This window comes from Mus musculus, chromosome 2, assembly GCF_000001635.26.
Source record: "Mus musculus strain C57BL/6J chromosome 2, GRCm38.p6 C57BL/6J".
NCBI lineage: Eukaryota > Metazoa > Chordata > Mammalia > Rodentia > Muridae > Mus > Mus musculus.
In genome coordinates this window covers 154,569,959-154,584,452 of record NC_000068.7, presented here as the reverse complement: position 1 = coordinate 154,584,452, position 14,494 = coordinate 154,569,959, and the positions used below count along the sequence as shown (strand labels likewise).

The window sequence follows — 14,494 nt, the reverse complement described above, 5'->3', positions numbered from 1 at the left end:
TTGGAGCCAGCATGCTCAGGTTGGAGCCCTGACGGATGAAGTGGCTTAGCCATCTGTGCCTCATCTGTAAAAGGGGTGTTGTGATGACATGCGCCTCGTGGTGTCTGGAATGATTAAGTGACGCATGTAAAGTGAGCATTCAATAAGACATTGCTCTTATTTCCAATAGAACAAATACAGGAGGAAGCTGGTTGTAAGAAATAAGTGTGCCCTGTGTTTAGCCGGCCCTTCTCCCCAGTCAGCCTTGGACTCCTGCCCTGATATCCCTCCTCCACTGCTGGGGGTGGCCTGCTCCACCACTTACTGACTCTGCTCTCTAAGAATAGGTTTCCCTCGCAGATGGTATCTCTCTGGATCTTGCCAGAGCATCTGGTGCCTCCAACTGCACACTCCAGGGAGGAAGGCGGGGTGGTCCCCACAGAGAGGAACAGAGCCTGTCTTCAACGGCTTTGGGAGGAGCCCAGCTTCACTCCTTCCTTGCTGAGCCTCCATTTTCTATGATCTGTGTGTAGGGATTGCCAAAGGGCCATTGGCACATGGAGAGGAGCTATTGCCATTCGCCTTCCTTAAACAGCAGAGTGGATTAATCTACAATTACTGAAAAAGTTAAAATATTATATTGTTTAGTTAACTTTCTTCCTGTGGGGGGGGGGTCTTGATTTTGGTTTTTTTGTTGTTTTTTGTTTGTTTTGTTATTGTTTGTTTTAAGACAGGGCATGCCCAGCAGTGGTGGCGCACACCTTATATCCTAGCACTCGGAGGCAGAGGCAGATGGATCTCTGTGAATTCAAGGCCAGCCTGGTCTACAGAGCAAGTTCCAGGACAGCCTGTGCTACACAGAAAAATCTTGTCTCAAAAACCTAAAACCAAACAAACAGAAGGACAGGATATCATGTAGCCCCAGGTTAGCCTTAAACCCAGCATGCAGCTGAGGCTGGCATTGAATTCCTGATCCTCCTGCTTCCACTTCCTGAATGCTAGGACTATAAATGTGGGTACCTTGCTTTGTCGCTGGCAAGCTGCTCAGGAGAGGCAGAACACAGTCCGTGATAAGAGTCCCATCCCATGTTTCCCGGATAAGAAACAGTGGGGTCTAGGACAGACACTGTGGTTCCTGGCCTCCTGTGTACCCAAGAGACCTTGGGGAACTTGAGGAGTTGGGAATGGGGTCTGTGTCTCCTCTACCCACCATGCAGGAAGGGGAGGGCTGAGCCTAGGACTGGGGTGAAATCCAGTTTGGTTCCAAGTGAATGTCAAGAGTATGGAGGGACCAGAAGAGAGAAGGCCTTCTACCGGAGATGTAGTCTTGGCTCTTTAGGATGAAGGTCTCGTGCCTTGTAGATCTTTGAAGAAGGAGAGGGTCCTTGCTTGGCCAAACTGCTTTATTTGATGGGGGAATAAGAATGCATACATCTTACTCAGGGTGAACCAGGGATTAAATGCCTTTTTCAGGAAGGAGTGCCCAGGAAGGGAAGTTCATTGGCTGAATGCTGATACCTCATTATCATGGAGAACGGCAGGTGTCTGTGCTTCGCAGACCTACTGTCACAGGCCTCTTAGTGGGGTGTCATGATAACACGTCCCAGATCAGATCAGGTAGTTTGGTGGGGAGCTGCCCTCACGCCTACTGTTCTCAATTCTGAGATTTCCAGGGGCACGGTCCACTTGCCCCACAATGCTTGGGTTTCCCCACAACCCGTGTGTGTGTGTGTGTGTGTGTGTGTGTGTGTGTGTGTGTGAGAGAGAGAGAGAGAGAGACAGTCTCACTCTATAGCCCAGGATGGCCTGCAATTCAGTGTCTAGACTAAGTTAGCCATGGTGGTGGCTTCCCATACATTCCTCTAGTTCTCACCTTTCCGGGGCAGCAGGAGAGATCTAGTTCATTCTTTATCCCCCCCTCCCTCCTCCCCCCCCCTCTCTCTCTACACACACACACACACACACACACACACACACACACACAGAGTAGCATAGGTGGTCTGTTCCTTTCATTTCAGCACTTGGGAGTCAGAGGCTGGCCTATGAGTTGGACGATCAGTCTGATCTGCACAGGAAATTCCAGGCGAGGCGGGGCTACAGAATGAGACCCTGTCTCTCAAACAAATCAAACCATCAAGCTGTACAACAATCCTATAGCAAAGGGAAAAGTAAGACTCTTTCTTAAGCTCAGTCATAAGTAGCCCCTTGCCAGGGACACCCACTCTAAGAGTGCCCTCAACTCTGCATGTGCATGCATGCGCACGTGCAAACATGCGTGTGTGTCTGGGGTGTGTGTGTGTGTGTGTGAGTGTGTGGAGGTCAGAGACCTACATTAGGTGTCTACCTCAGTTGCTCTCCACTTTATTTTTGAGATCTCTCAGTCTCGCTGAACCTGGAGTTCAGGAATTCAACTAGGTCAGCTGGCCAGTGAGCCCCAGGGATCCCCTGTCTCTGTGTCCTTGTGCAGGGATCACAGACACACACTACTGCACCTGGTGTCTCACATGGATACTGCGGATCCCAAGTCTGGACAACGCTCGTAACTGACTGGGTCAGCCCTTTCCGGCTTTGCTCCACCCCTGGCTTCTAGCACTTTCAGAGCTTTACACTCTTCTGTGAACAGTCACTTGTCTTTGTCTACGAATAAACCTTTATATTGCATTATCTTGACTCTGACATTGCTCCTCATCTGTGTGCTTGGGTCACTTTCTATATAAAGTGAGCCTTTGAGGGGCTGGAGAGATGGCTCAGTGGTTGACAGCACTAGCTACTCTTCCAGAGGACCCAGGTTGATTCTCAGCACCCTCATGATAGCTCACAGCTGTTACCTCAGTTCCAGGGCATGCAACACCCTCTTCTGGCTCTCTCAGGTACTGCATGCACATGGTGGCCAGAGGTACAAGCAGACATAATATTCTCACATACCCATATACATAAAAAAAAAATCATTTATTCTGTATACACACACACACACACACACACACACCGGCCAACAATAAGTCTTTTCTTAAGTAATCAGACTTCAAAGTGAAGGAAAAGGATGATGTTAATTTGGGACCTTTCTGCTTCTCCATGCCCAGAATAGAGATCGTCAAGCAAGCCCATGTGAGAGCAATGATTTGCAGACTAAGATGCCGAGAAACTGCCCATGATGCTCTCCACTCAAGCCTTCCACATCCATGCTCCAGAAAGGATCCTGGCAACAGCCTCTCTCTCCACCCTGTTCCCTTTAACTGCCCTGTGAGTGCATTCGGTTTATAAGAAGCAGGCTTTGAACCCTTCGTTCGCCTAAACCAGAACACTGGGTTCTGCCCCCCCAGAATGAAGCCATGTCACGACAAGCTGTGACTTAAGGTCGGCCTTGTCTTTGAGAAGCCAGAGCATATTTATAAAAGGAAAAGTGTTTGCCCCTCTTCCCTTGCCTTGTTTCAGATTCAGAGGGAATATGTCTTACTCGGCCTTGAAGGGCATTTCAGAGCGAAGGGTTTGATGTTAAGCAGAGGCAGACGAGGCCAGTCCCACCCTGGCAGAGGACAAAGGAGAGCTGGGCTCTCTTCTAATGTTGGTTTGAGAAATCTAAGTACAGGGAGCCTGTGTTTTGCACCAGCTCTGCTCAAGAACGCCCGCGAAAGCCGTGACTTAGAAAGTAGGCTGCACTGTACACAGGTCCTGGCGTGAATGCCAGGATCCTTGCTCTTCCGGCCGTCTCCCTGTGGGCTGGGTGTCAGCTGAGATTCAGGAGTAGGGCCAGGCCACATCAGCTCTTTAGACACTTCTTTTGGACTGACTTTGTTATGTCATGAATTCCTCTGGCATCTGTGGGAGCCCATGGTTCCCTCTCAAGAGTGTTGTTTCCAAAACCCATGCAATAAAGTATATAGAGCCAGGACCAACAGAGTAGGCCTGTCTCAAAAACAAAACAAAAAACTCCAAAACAGCCCCCTTTTAAAAGCCCCAAATAGCAAAACCTAAGATCTAATGAAATATCCCCAAAACACAAACAATGTCTTAGCTAAAGCAGTGAGCCCAGCACAGCAGGCAGGGCTGTAAGCTCCTCTGTGTGTTGAGCGCACGCAGTGCTGGGGTTTGAGCCCTACTTTTGAGCCAAGCAGTCTACCAACTGAGCTACATGCCCAGCCCTGGAAAAGCTGTCATTTGTGTCCCCTGTGTAATTTCAGCCTTCAAGAGGTAAAGGGAGGTGGGTCATGAGTTCGAGATCATCTTCTGCTACACTCAGTGAGTCTGAGCCAGTGTCTTGGATTTCTGTTCTGGTGCTAAGACACCATGACCAAAGGCATTTCGGGGAGGAGAGTGTTTATTTCATCTTCTAACTACTCACGCCACACCCAGTCACTGAGGAAGCTGGGCAGGAACCGCTGAAACTGAAGGAGAAGTCATGGAGGAATGCCCCTGGCTTGCTCCCTCTGGCTCGCTCAGTCTGTGTTCTTTTTTTTTTTAAATTTATTTATTTATAATATGTAAGTACACTGTAGCTGTCTTCAGACACTCCAGAAGAGAGCATCAGATTTTGTTCCGGGTGGTTGTGAGCCACCATGTGGTTGCTGGGATTTGAACTCAGGACCTTCGGAAGAGCAGTCAGCACTCTTAACCGCTGAGCCATCTCACCAGCCCCTCAGTCTGTGTTCTTATACCAACCCACCCTTATACTGCCTGCCCAAGGATGGCACTGGCCCCTCCCATGTTGTCAGTCATTAAAATAAAGGGCCCAATGGTTACATCCACAGGCCAGTCTGATGGAGGCATTTTCTCAATTAATGTTCCTCATCTTGGGTGCTCTAGTTTGTGTCAAGTTGAAAAAAAAAAAAACAACAAACATGGCCAGGCAGTCTGGACTACATGAGACCGTCACGAAAACAAAACAAAAACAACCACCAAAAGACAAAAATGAAAACCAAGCTGGTTAGTGATCAAGAGCCTGAACTGCTCTTGCAGAGGTCTTGAGTTTAGTCCCAGCATCCACATCAGATGCTCTGAGCACATCTTCCCCACCAGACAAACAAAATTAAAAATAAAATAGTTTTGGGGGGCTCAGTGTGATGACACACACCTTTAATCTCAGCACTCCGGAGGCATGAGTTCAATGCCAGCCTGGCCTACATAGTAAGCTCCAGGACTCTGTAGAGAGACCTTGTCTCAAAACCAAAAAGTTTTTTAAAAATTCTTTTTTGGGTCAGGCGGTGGTGGCACACGCCTTTAATCCCAGCACTTGGGAGGCAGAGGCAGGCGGATTTTTGAGTTCGAGGCCAGCCTGGTCTACAAAGTGAGTTCCAGGATAGCCAGGGCTACACAGAGAAACCCTGTCTCAACACCCCCCCCCCCCAAAAAAAAAACCAACCAACCAAACAAACAAACAAAAAAACACTTTTTGGGCCAGGGATGTAGCTCAGTGGTACAGAAATTGTCACTCGCCATTTGGTGACTTAGGGATATATGTTCCTTCTATTGTTTTAGTTTACTATCATTGTGGTTAGTATTTTGAGATGAGCTCTCACTATGTAGACCTGATTGATCTTAAACTTACTAAGTTAGGCCAGGCTGGCCTTGGATTCAGACATCCTTGATTCAGCTACCCAGTTGCTGGGTTATAGTTGAATACAATATACCCTCCTCTTCCTTCTCCTCCTCCTCTTTCTCCTTCTCTTCCACTTTGCATTAACTAACAAAGTCTAGCTGGTTACAGTCACACACATCTACCATCCAAGGACTCAGGAATAAAGAGCTCAGCTGTGAGGAGCATACATTGCTCTTACAGAGGACCCAAGTTCAGTTCCTCTGCAGTCACATCCGTTGGTTCACAGACACCGTAACCCCAGCTCCAGGGCATCTGAGGCTTCTCACTTCCGTGGGCACTGGACTCACACGCACATATCACGCACATATCACGCACATATCACTGTCAGCCAACAACACATACACATAATTAAAGAGAAAACGAATCCCCAGGCATGGTGGCAGTGACCCACACCTTTAGGCAGGTAGGTTTCTTCCAAGTTCAAAATCAGATAAATAAGATCATATATATAATATATGTCATATCATATATGTATATATATATAAATTCTGGACTCAAGGTGAGGCAGGAATATCACAAAGTTGAGACCAGAGCAAGCCAGTAAAAAGACCCTATCTCAAAAAACAAATCAATCCATAAAGTGGGAAAAATACAGCCCAGACATGGTGGTACACACTTGTAACCCCAACATTCATGAGGCAGAGGCTAGCCTGGGCTACATAATGAGACTATATCTCAACAACAACAAAAATCCAAAACAAAACAAAACAAACAAACATCCTTCTATGGCTTCAAAGGTCCGGTAAGCCTGGCTATCTAGCCATCACCTGGACACTTGCATCAAGCCTAACATCTTTAGGAGCTCCATGCGTCCTAACCCGAGTGAAGGCTCAGGTGCTGCCTGCAGTCCTCTGGTTTGTCACAGACCTGCCTTTGGCAGGCCTAAGCAAAGGAACACTAGGATGATGTGAGTTCCCTTTGGGGAAAGACTTTTCTACCCCTGTGAGGAGCGCAGCACAGGCTCAGAGTGCGGGCAAGAAGCCCTGTGGTGCAGGGTGTGCTGGGCCAAGGTTAGGTAGTCATAGGTAGTGAAGGAAGAGTGGGCGAATCTGGGGTGTCCTCGGAGAGCGGCACAGTGACCCAGGGCTTAGGAGGGGTGAGAGAGGAAGGTGTAGTGAGTAAGCCCCATGTTTTTTCTACTTTAGGGTTTGCTTGCAGCCAAGAGATAGGCCTGGACCTCATACCCCTCCCTGTTTCTCTCTATCCTCTCCTGCCCTTCACGGCCCTTCTGAGGACAGCCGCCTACCAGGCCCCTGGCATGCCAGGCTTCGCAGCTGGCCCTGATTGTCATTGCTCCCCAGGGAGTCATGGGAACACACTCTCCTTGCCCTCTTCACCCCCCTCTTCCCAGACGAGGCCAGGCCCTAACAATGCCCCCTCAGCCATCCAGTGGCCTGGACACAATGCCCCTGTTTCGGTTCATTGCCAGCTCCAGGAGGCCTGCTGGGTTTCCTGGCCTGTCTTGCATATATATAACTCTGGCTTCCAGAAGAGATTTTTTTTTTTTAATTTAAAAATAGTGTGTAGGTGGGGGTGGGGGTGGGGGCTGGAGGGCTCTGACTCTTCCTTTGAATATCTTAATATATGTGCAAAGTCTTTCTCTCCCAGTGTTCTGCCTGCCCCACTCTCCTCCATAGCTGTATTTGCATGTGCCTGTCAACCTGGGGCCTTAATGCAGGTGTCAGCTACAAAAAGAAAGAGAAGCTGATTGCTCCATTGTGGCCAGCCTCTGCTGCTGCTGCAGACCGGGGAGGTAACCTGCAGGTTTCTGATATAGCAGGTGCTGGGCCCTGCATACACATGTGTGCGCCAGGGCTGGAAACCGGAGTCTGACATGGCTGAGCGTGGTCTCTCTTACTGTTGTTACACCCAGCCCCACCTGGCACTTGCTTAGACTGTAACTTACCACCTCTAAGGCACCATTCAAGATCTAAGATGCGTTATTTTGACTCCCTACAAAAGGAAGAGGAGCTAGAGCCTCAGCTGAGCAGCGACGATGCATTGCTAGCATGTGGCACACACCAGGCTTCTTGCCCTCAGCACCAAAAAGGGGGGGAGCGGGGGGAAGGGTGGGAGAGAGGAAAGAGGAGGAGAGAGAAAAAAAAATCAGAGATGTTAAAATATGAAAGTTTCAGGACCCAGGTATGGTTTGCCCATCTACAATCCTATCACTTAGGAGGGGAAGATCAGAGACTCAGGAGTTCAAGGTTACTCTTTGATACATGAAACCTTCAATACCTTTGTCTCCTCCCCCTCCCACCTCTTCCAGGATCAGTGGAATAGGGGTTTCTCATTCAGTTGTCCTCCAAATGCATTTCCCCTCGCCTTGTCTCTGGGCCTGTCTGTGCCCCCACAGAGTTTGGGAGGTAGGACTGGGCTATTTCAGACAACTCTCCTACTCTCAGGGTGAACAAGCAAAATTCAAGATGAAAGACAGAGAGACAGAGAGAGAGAGAAAGCGAGAGGGAGAAGGAGAGAGAGGGGGGAAGAGAGGTAGGTGTGTGTGTGTGTGTGTGTGTGTGTGTGTATGTGTGTGCATACATGAGTGTGCGTTTGATTTAGGGTCTCCTGTAGCTCATGCTGGTATTGACTTCACCAGGTAGCTAATACTGGCCTTGAACTCTTGATCTTTCTGCCTCTGTCTCCCAAGAACTGGGATTACATGTGTGCACCATCTTGCATCTTGGGTTGATTCATCTCCATTTTATAATCTCTATCTATCTATATGTATCTCTTCTTAGAAAGAGTGTCATTATATAGTCTTGGGTTCTTGGCTCTTGTTATGTAGACAAAGCTGGCCTTGAATTCACATAGACCCCTCTGCCTCTACCTCCTGAGTGCTATAACTATCCCCATTGAGGACACACTTTTTTTTTTTTAAATGTATTTTTCTTTTTTCTTTCTTTCTTTTTCTTTTTTTTTTTTTAAAGATTTATTTATTATTATATGTAAGTACATTGTAGCTGTCTTCAGACACACCAGAAGAGGGAGTCAGATCTTGTTACGGATGGTTGTGAACCACCATGTGGTTGCTGGGATTTGAACTCAGGACCTTCGGAAGAGCAGTCAGCACTCTTAACCGCTGAGCCATCTCACCAGCCCGAGGACACACTTTTAACACTTATTTATTTGTTTGTGTGGTGGTGGGCTAACACTGTGGAGTTCTGTGGATCCTTCTGCTAACTGAACGCCACTCCTCAGACTGGTGGGTGGCCATTGACCTCACTGGACTCATCTCTTTTATTATTATTATTATTTTTTTTTTTTAAAAGATTTATTTTATTAATATATGTAAGTACACTGTAGCTGTCTTCAGACACTCCAGAAGAGGGAGTCAGATCTTGTTGCGGATGGTTGTGAGCCACCATGTGGTTGCTGGGATTTGAACTCTGGACCTTCAGAAGAGCAGTCGGGTGCTCTTACCCACTGAGCCATCTCACCAGCCCCTCTTTTATTATTTTTAAAGGTTTTTTTTTTTAGGTTTATTTTATTTTATGTTTAGTACTCTGTTTCAAATTTTTTATTTTAGTTTTAGGGGTGTGTGTGCTTGCGCATGCGATGGTCTCCATAGAGAGAAGAAAAAGAGGCTGGATTCTGTTGAGCTGGACTTACAGAGGATTGTGAGCTGACCTACTGACATTATTCATTCATTCATTCATTTAGATAAGTCTCACTTTGTAACATGGGCTAGCCTGGAACTCACCCGGCTGGCCTTGAACTCATAGACTGTACCACCCAACTTTCATCTTCTTCATTCTTGTTTGTTTGTTTTTTGTTTTGTTTTTTGAGACAGGGCTTCACTGTGTAGCCCTGGCTGTGCTGGAACTCACTCTGTAGACCAGGTTGGTCTTGAACTCACAGAGATATGCCCCTGCCTCCCAAGTGCTGGGATTAAAGGCATGCACCACCACTGCCCAGTTTCTTCTTCTTTCTTTTGTTTGTTTGTTTGTTTGTTTGTTTGTTTTGTTTGTTTGTTTTCTTTTCTTTCTTTCTTTTCTTTTCTTTTCTTTTCTTTTTTTTTTTTTTTTTATTTGAGACAGGGTTTCTCTGTGTAGCCCTGGTTGTCCTGGAACTCGCTCTGTAGACCAGGCTGGCCTCGAACTCAGAGATCCACCTGCCTCTGCCTCCCAAGTGCTGGGGTTAAAGGTCCATTGCCACTTTTATCAGAAAGCTAGGTGCTTGAATTTTGAAATTACACCATTGTGTGGGCCAGTCTGAAAACTTGACTTCCTGTTTCTTCATCTGACCCTGACACCTGTCTTAGTCTGTTCCCCACATTTCAAGCCTGGGGCAAGCATTGTTTCTTTCCGAACTGAGGCACTGTCAGCCAGTCAGGGTGAGCTGGGGTCTGCCTGGCTCTGAACGCTTGCCTTTGTATGAGTTCACCTCTCCAGTGGGTAGGGGGGCCTACTCAACCAGAGCTGGCATGGTGACAGGACAGCTCTAGGGACAGTAAACTGCCAGTCAGTGTAGCGTCGTGGAGTCACTCAAGAGGAACGAGATGTCGCAAATGCAGAACTCCCCACTGCCTTCTGCCAGGACGCAACAATGGAGGCCTCTGTGCCCCTTAATAACATGAAGTCACCATAGAGACATTTCTTCCAATTATGTATCCTTTGTAATGATGGGATACTCATGTTTAGAGTTCTTCTTTTTTTTTTTTTAAACTAAGAATGTATATTTATGAGAGGTTTGTGTGGGATAAATAGTTTTAAATCATCTCTGTCACTTGTCAAAGTTCTTAATGAGCATATTGTGCGGGTCCCATGGAAGTAATTCTTCAGCCTTGCACGAGCCTGCAGGCTCCAGGTGTCTCAGATGCACCTGCTTTGCTCATGGATGAAAATGTCACACACACACACAGACACACACACACACATACACACACACAGTCACACAGTGTTCAGTAGATGGCCATGGCAGGAGTGAGTGTGGTTCAAGGGAAATGGTTGTGAGGCTTGCTCACACAGCCTAGGATTCCTGTTTATGTCTATATTTAAATATATGGAGTGAGAGGTCTAGCCACTTTCTGCTACACCATTCTGCTTGCTTGCTTATTTATTTATTTATTTATTTATTTACTTATTTACTTCTAGGGTTTTTCTCTGTGTAGCCCTGGCTGCCCTGGAACTCACTCTGTAAAACCAGGCTAGCCTTGAAACCAGAGATCCACCTGCCTCTGCCTCTGCCTCCCAAGTGCTGGGATTAAAGGTGTGAGCCACCACATCCATTCTGCAACTCAGAAAGAACCAAAGGCAAGATGTCTCCAGGGAGAGGACACAGGACCAGAAGCCACTACCTCCATTGTACTCCTTTAGAGATGGGTTTGGTATAGATTGTAGGAGGTGTGGGTACATGCTAAGCAAGCCAGAATCCACCCTAACATCTTTAGGAAGCCACGAATTGTATCCTAATTCTGACTCCTGGGACACTATCAAGGGCAGCCCTGGATTTTGCAGAGGAACAGGCTAAGTTCCTACCTCACTTTGCTGTGTGACCTTGAGCTGTGAGGGACCCTCTCTGAGCCGATTTCCCTCCTGCATTCTGCAGATAAATAAACTTCATTCTGGAATTATAAGGTCAGAAGAAGAGCATCAATTGAAGTGGCTGCCCAGTGATGGTGGATTAGTGTTTGGATGCCAGTCAGCCTCAGGAGATCGGCTGACACTGAGAAGAGCCTAATCAGCATCTTCCAGGCTCTGGGCCAGGCCATCCACTCTCCAGTCCTTTGCAGATGTCCACTATTTATTAACAGATCCAAAAGCTCATTTTTTGCAGGGAATTCTAGTCTTCACCCCACACTCCTCTCTGCTGCTGAGGACCTGGGGCGCTGGTGGGAAAGGATACCTCTGTCACTTAAATATATACTTGATTTTTCTTTCTTTCTTTCTTTCTTTCTTTCTTTCTTTTTTTTTTTTTTAAGAAAGGGTCTTATTATGTAACTCTGACTGGTCTGGAATTCTCTGTGTAGAGCAGGCTGGTCCTGAATCCACAGATAATCCACCTGACTCTGCCTCCTGAGTGCTGAAATGAAAGGCGTGCACCACCTCACCTGGCTTAAGCTCCGCTCACTCTTTATAATGGATTTTACTAATTCTCCCTGTGTGGCTCAAGTGCCCTTGAATCTCTAGATTGGAAAGATCTTCCCACCCTGACCCCCTGAGTGCCTGTGACTGTAAGCATTTATAGGATGTGAGGTTGAATATTTTGGAAGGGTAAGGCTTTGCAAAGCCCCTGGCCTTGGCCTCTCCAATTCTTAACCTACGAGGAAAACTCAGTTTAGTCATCATAAAACGGGAAAGCATTATGTTCCCCCTTCCAGCAACCATCTTGATCCTTGATAGATAACAGATGCTCAGTAAGTGTTTGTTGAATGACTATTGAGTAGCAGAAGGCTTTACAAAAGTGAACGTCGTTGTTAATGGGTCCCTTAGGAAAGTCAGGAGACAGAAAACTCTACATCTGGTATGAGAATGTGCCAACCTCTCTATCCTCAGTCAGTGCCAGTGTCAGGCCTGGTTATGCTGAAGGTTAGCTTTCAGCTTCTCTACTGTGCTGTAAAGAGTGGGCAGTACACTCATGGGCACAGGCAGACCGAGGTCGGGGGATCTAGTGTGGGCCACATCCTGTCACTGAATTTGCAGGCACCAGCCTTGAATGGGCCTCATTTTCCCATCTGTACAGCGAGAGGCTCACGTGCTCTCTGTGGTCCTTCCCTGTTCTGACACATTCCAGGATTTGCAATGAGTAATTTCACAAACTGTTCGTGAGTAGGGGAAGAAAAAACACTCCTGCTGCTTCCCAAACCACCAGAGTCTGCAGAATACCTTCTAGTCCCTCTGCTTTCATCCTCATGAGAACTGGAGACGGCCGAGGCGAGATCTAGGTGCCTTTTTTTATTGATTTATTTATTTTTACACAAAACTGAACTGAAAAGCATCCTTGGGAGCTGCAACTTGCTTGTTTTATAACAGGATCTCATGTTATAGGATCTTGGCTGCCTATATAGCCAAGGATGACCGAGCACTCTCCTGTCTTCCTGTATCTACCTGCTGGGGTTACAGGTGTTACCCCATACCCAGCTGTAGCAATTGTAATATTTGGCTCTACTCCACATTTTTATTGAAAAGGTATACCAATTTGTTTTCAAAGATCAACACATTATCTGGGATGGGCATAAGTGTTCCTTGTGTTCCTTTGTTTAAATGTTTATTTATTTTTTTATTCTTGCTGTATTATACATAGTCCAGGCCATCCTGGGACTTAAGCTCTTCCAGTCTTGACAAAAAGATTCTAAACTGGAGGTCAAGTAGTGGCCCAAACATGTAACCCTAGCACTCAGGAGGCGGATGCAGGAAGGTAACATTGATTCAGTTTGAGCTACTACATAGCAAGATACTATCGCTTTAAAGAAAAAGGGGGGGGGGCGGAGCAAACCAGACATTGTGGCCCCACCCATTCAACTCCAGCACTGGAGGCTGGAGCAGGCAGATTTAATGATGTTCCAGGGCAACCAGAGCCAGATGAGACCCTGTCTCTAAACACAAACTAAAAACCCACCCCTCCCAATCAAAACAAACCAAAAAAAAAACAAGAAGGGGAGAGGGCGGCCTGGCTGGGGATTGATTCTAAATTGGCCAAACCGGGGTGGTTCAAAGTTAACCCGTGCCTTGGTGTTTCTGGGCCCTGGAACATCACAGCCCCCTTATTGCGTCCTTGCTCACCTCTGCCCTCAGCCTCCAATTCTCTCATACCCAGAAAGGGCCTGAGAAGCAGCCCCTGCTAAGCCAGCTCAGAGTAATGTGGTCAGAGTTGGGGCCAAGATTAAGTAGCATGAAGCATGGAGAAAGTAACCCGGCTTGAGAGCTCCCTGTAGCTTACACTGGACCTGGGGACTTGAATATTGTCAGCTACTTACTCTCTTCTTGTGGTCATCTCCCCCACCCCCAAGGACAGGAAGTTTGTGGGTCTTGTTAAACCTTTCATGTTTCTATTCCCAGTATTGGCAAGATGCCTAGTAGAGAGGACCACAATGCTGATCAGACGGGCTGACCCCAGCAATCAGAAATGCTGATGGAGGACCTCTGGATTAAAGGCACCACCATACGCACCCTCCTCGCCCCTGCACCTCCCTATGAGAGGAGATACTTTAATGGACCAATCTCTTCACATTGCAAACATCTGCTGCTTCTGTGTTTCCTTTTTTTCCTTTTCACTAAGTCATGAGTCAAGGTCTGGACTGAGGATGGGACAGTGAACGCTCTCAGGCGTTTTTTTTTTTTTGAGATCAGGGTCTCACTGTGTAGTTCTGGATGACCTGAACTGGGAAGATCCGCCTGCCTCTGCCTCCCAAGTGCTGGGATTAAAGGCAGGCGCCATTGTGGAGTGACCAAATGAATGAACGCTAACTGGGCTCTGGCTACGAAAGAAATTTCAGTAAAAAGACACTGAGATCAAAGCCACACATCCCTTACTCATTTCCTGGCTCCCCTCTTGGGCTTGGCTTCTGGGTGACAGGATAGGGAAGAAAGCATGATGTGAACTAATGGAATAAATGGATCTTAAGACCGGAGATGTGGCTGAAGCGAGCTTTGGAGGTGAGCCTGAAGAGGCAGTCTCTGGGCTGTAAACTGAGGGGGTGGAGACCACAGGTTGAGAGTTTAGGGGGTCATGTGGAGACTGCGGGACGTGCAGAACCGAGTACGAAGTTTGTTCGCTTCGCCAGACCCGCCACCCATCGAGTGGGCGGTGAAGGGGCGGGGCCCATTGCCCACGCCTCCTGCAGGGCACGGCGAGAGGCAGAGGGGAGAAGGCGCCCGGCACCGCCCGGACAAAGCCTGCGCGCGCCCCGCCCCGGGATTGGCCACCCCGCCCCTGGTCCCACCCTCCGTCTCCTGCCCCGCACGCCGCAACCAATGCTCG

General features: G+C 47.6%; 1 long non-coding RNA gene across 1 annotated transcript; it reads left to right on the top strand.

Annotated features, from left to right (window-relative positions):
• Positions 1-822: 822 nt before the first annotated feature.
• On the top strand, positions 823-2,643 carry Gm39963. Its single transcript, XR_866872.1, has 2 exons — positions 823-2,147; positions 2,447-2,643. It is a non-coding gene; the product is annotated as a predicted gene, 39963 (long non-coding RNA).
• Positions 2,644-14,494: the final 11,851 nt, after the last annotated feature.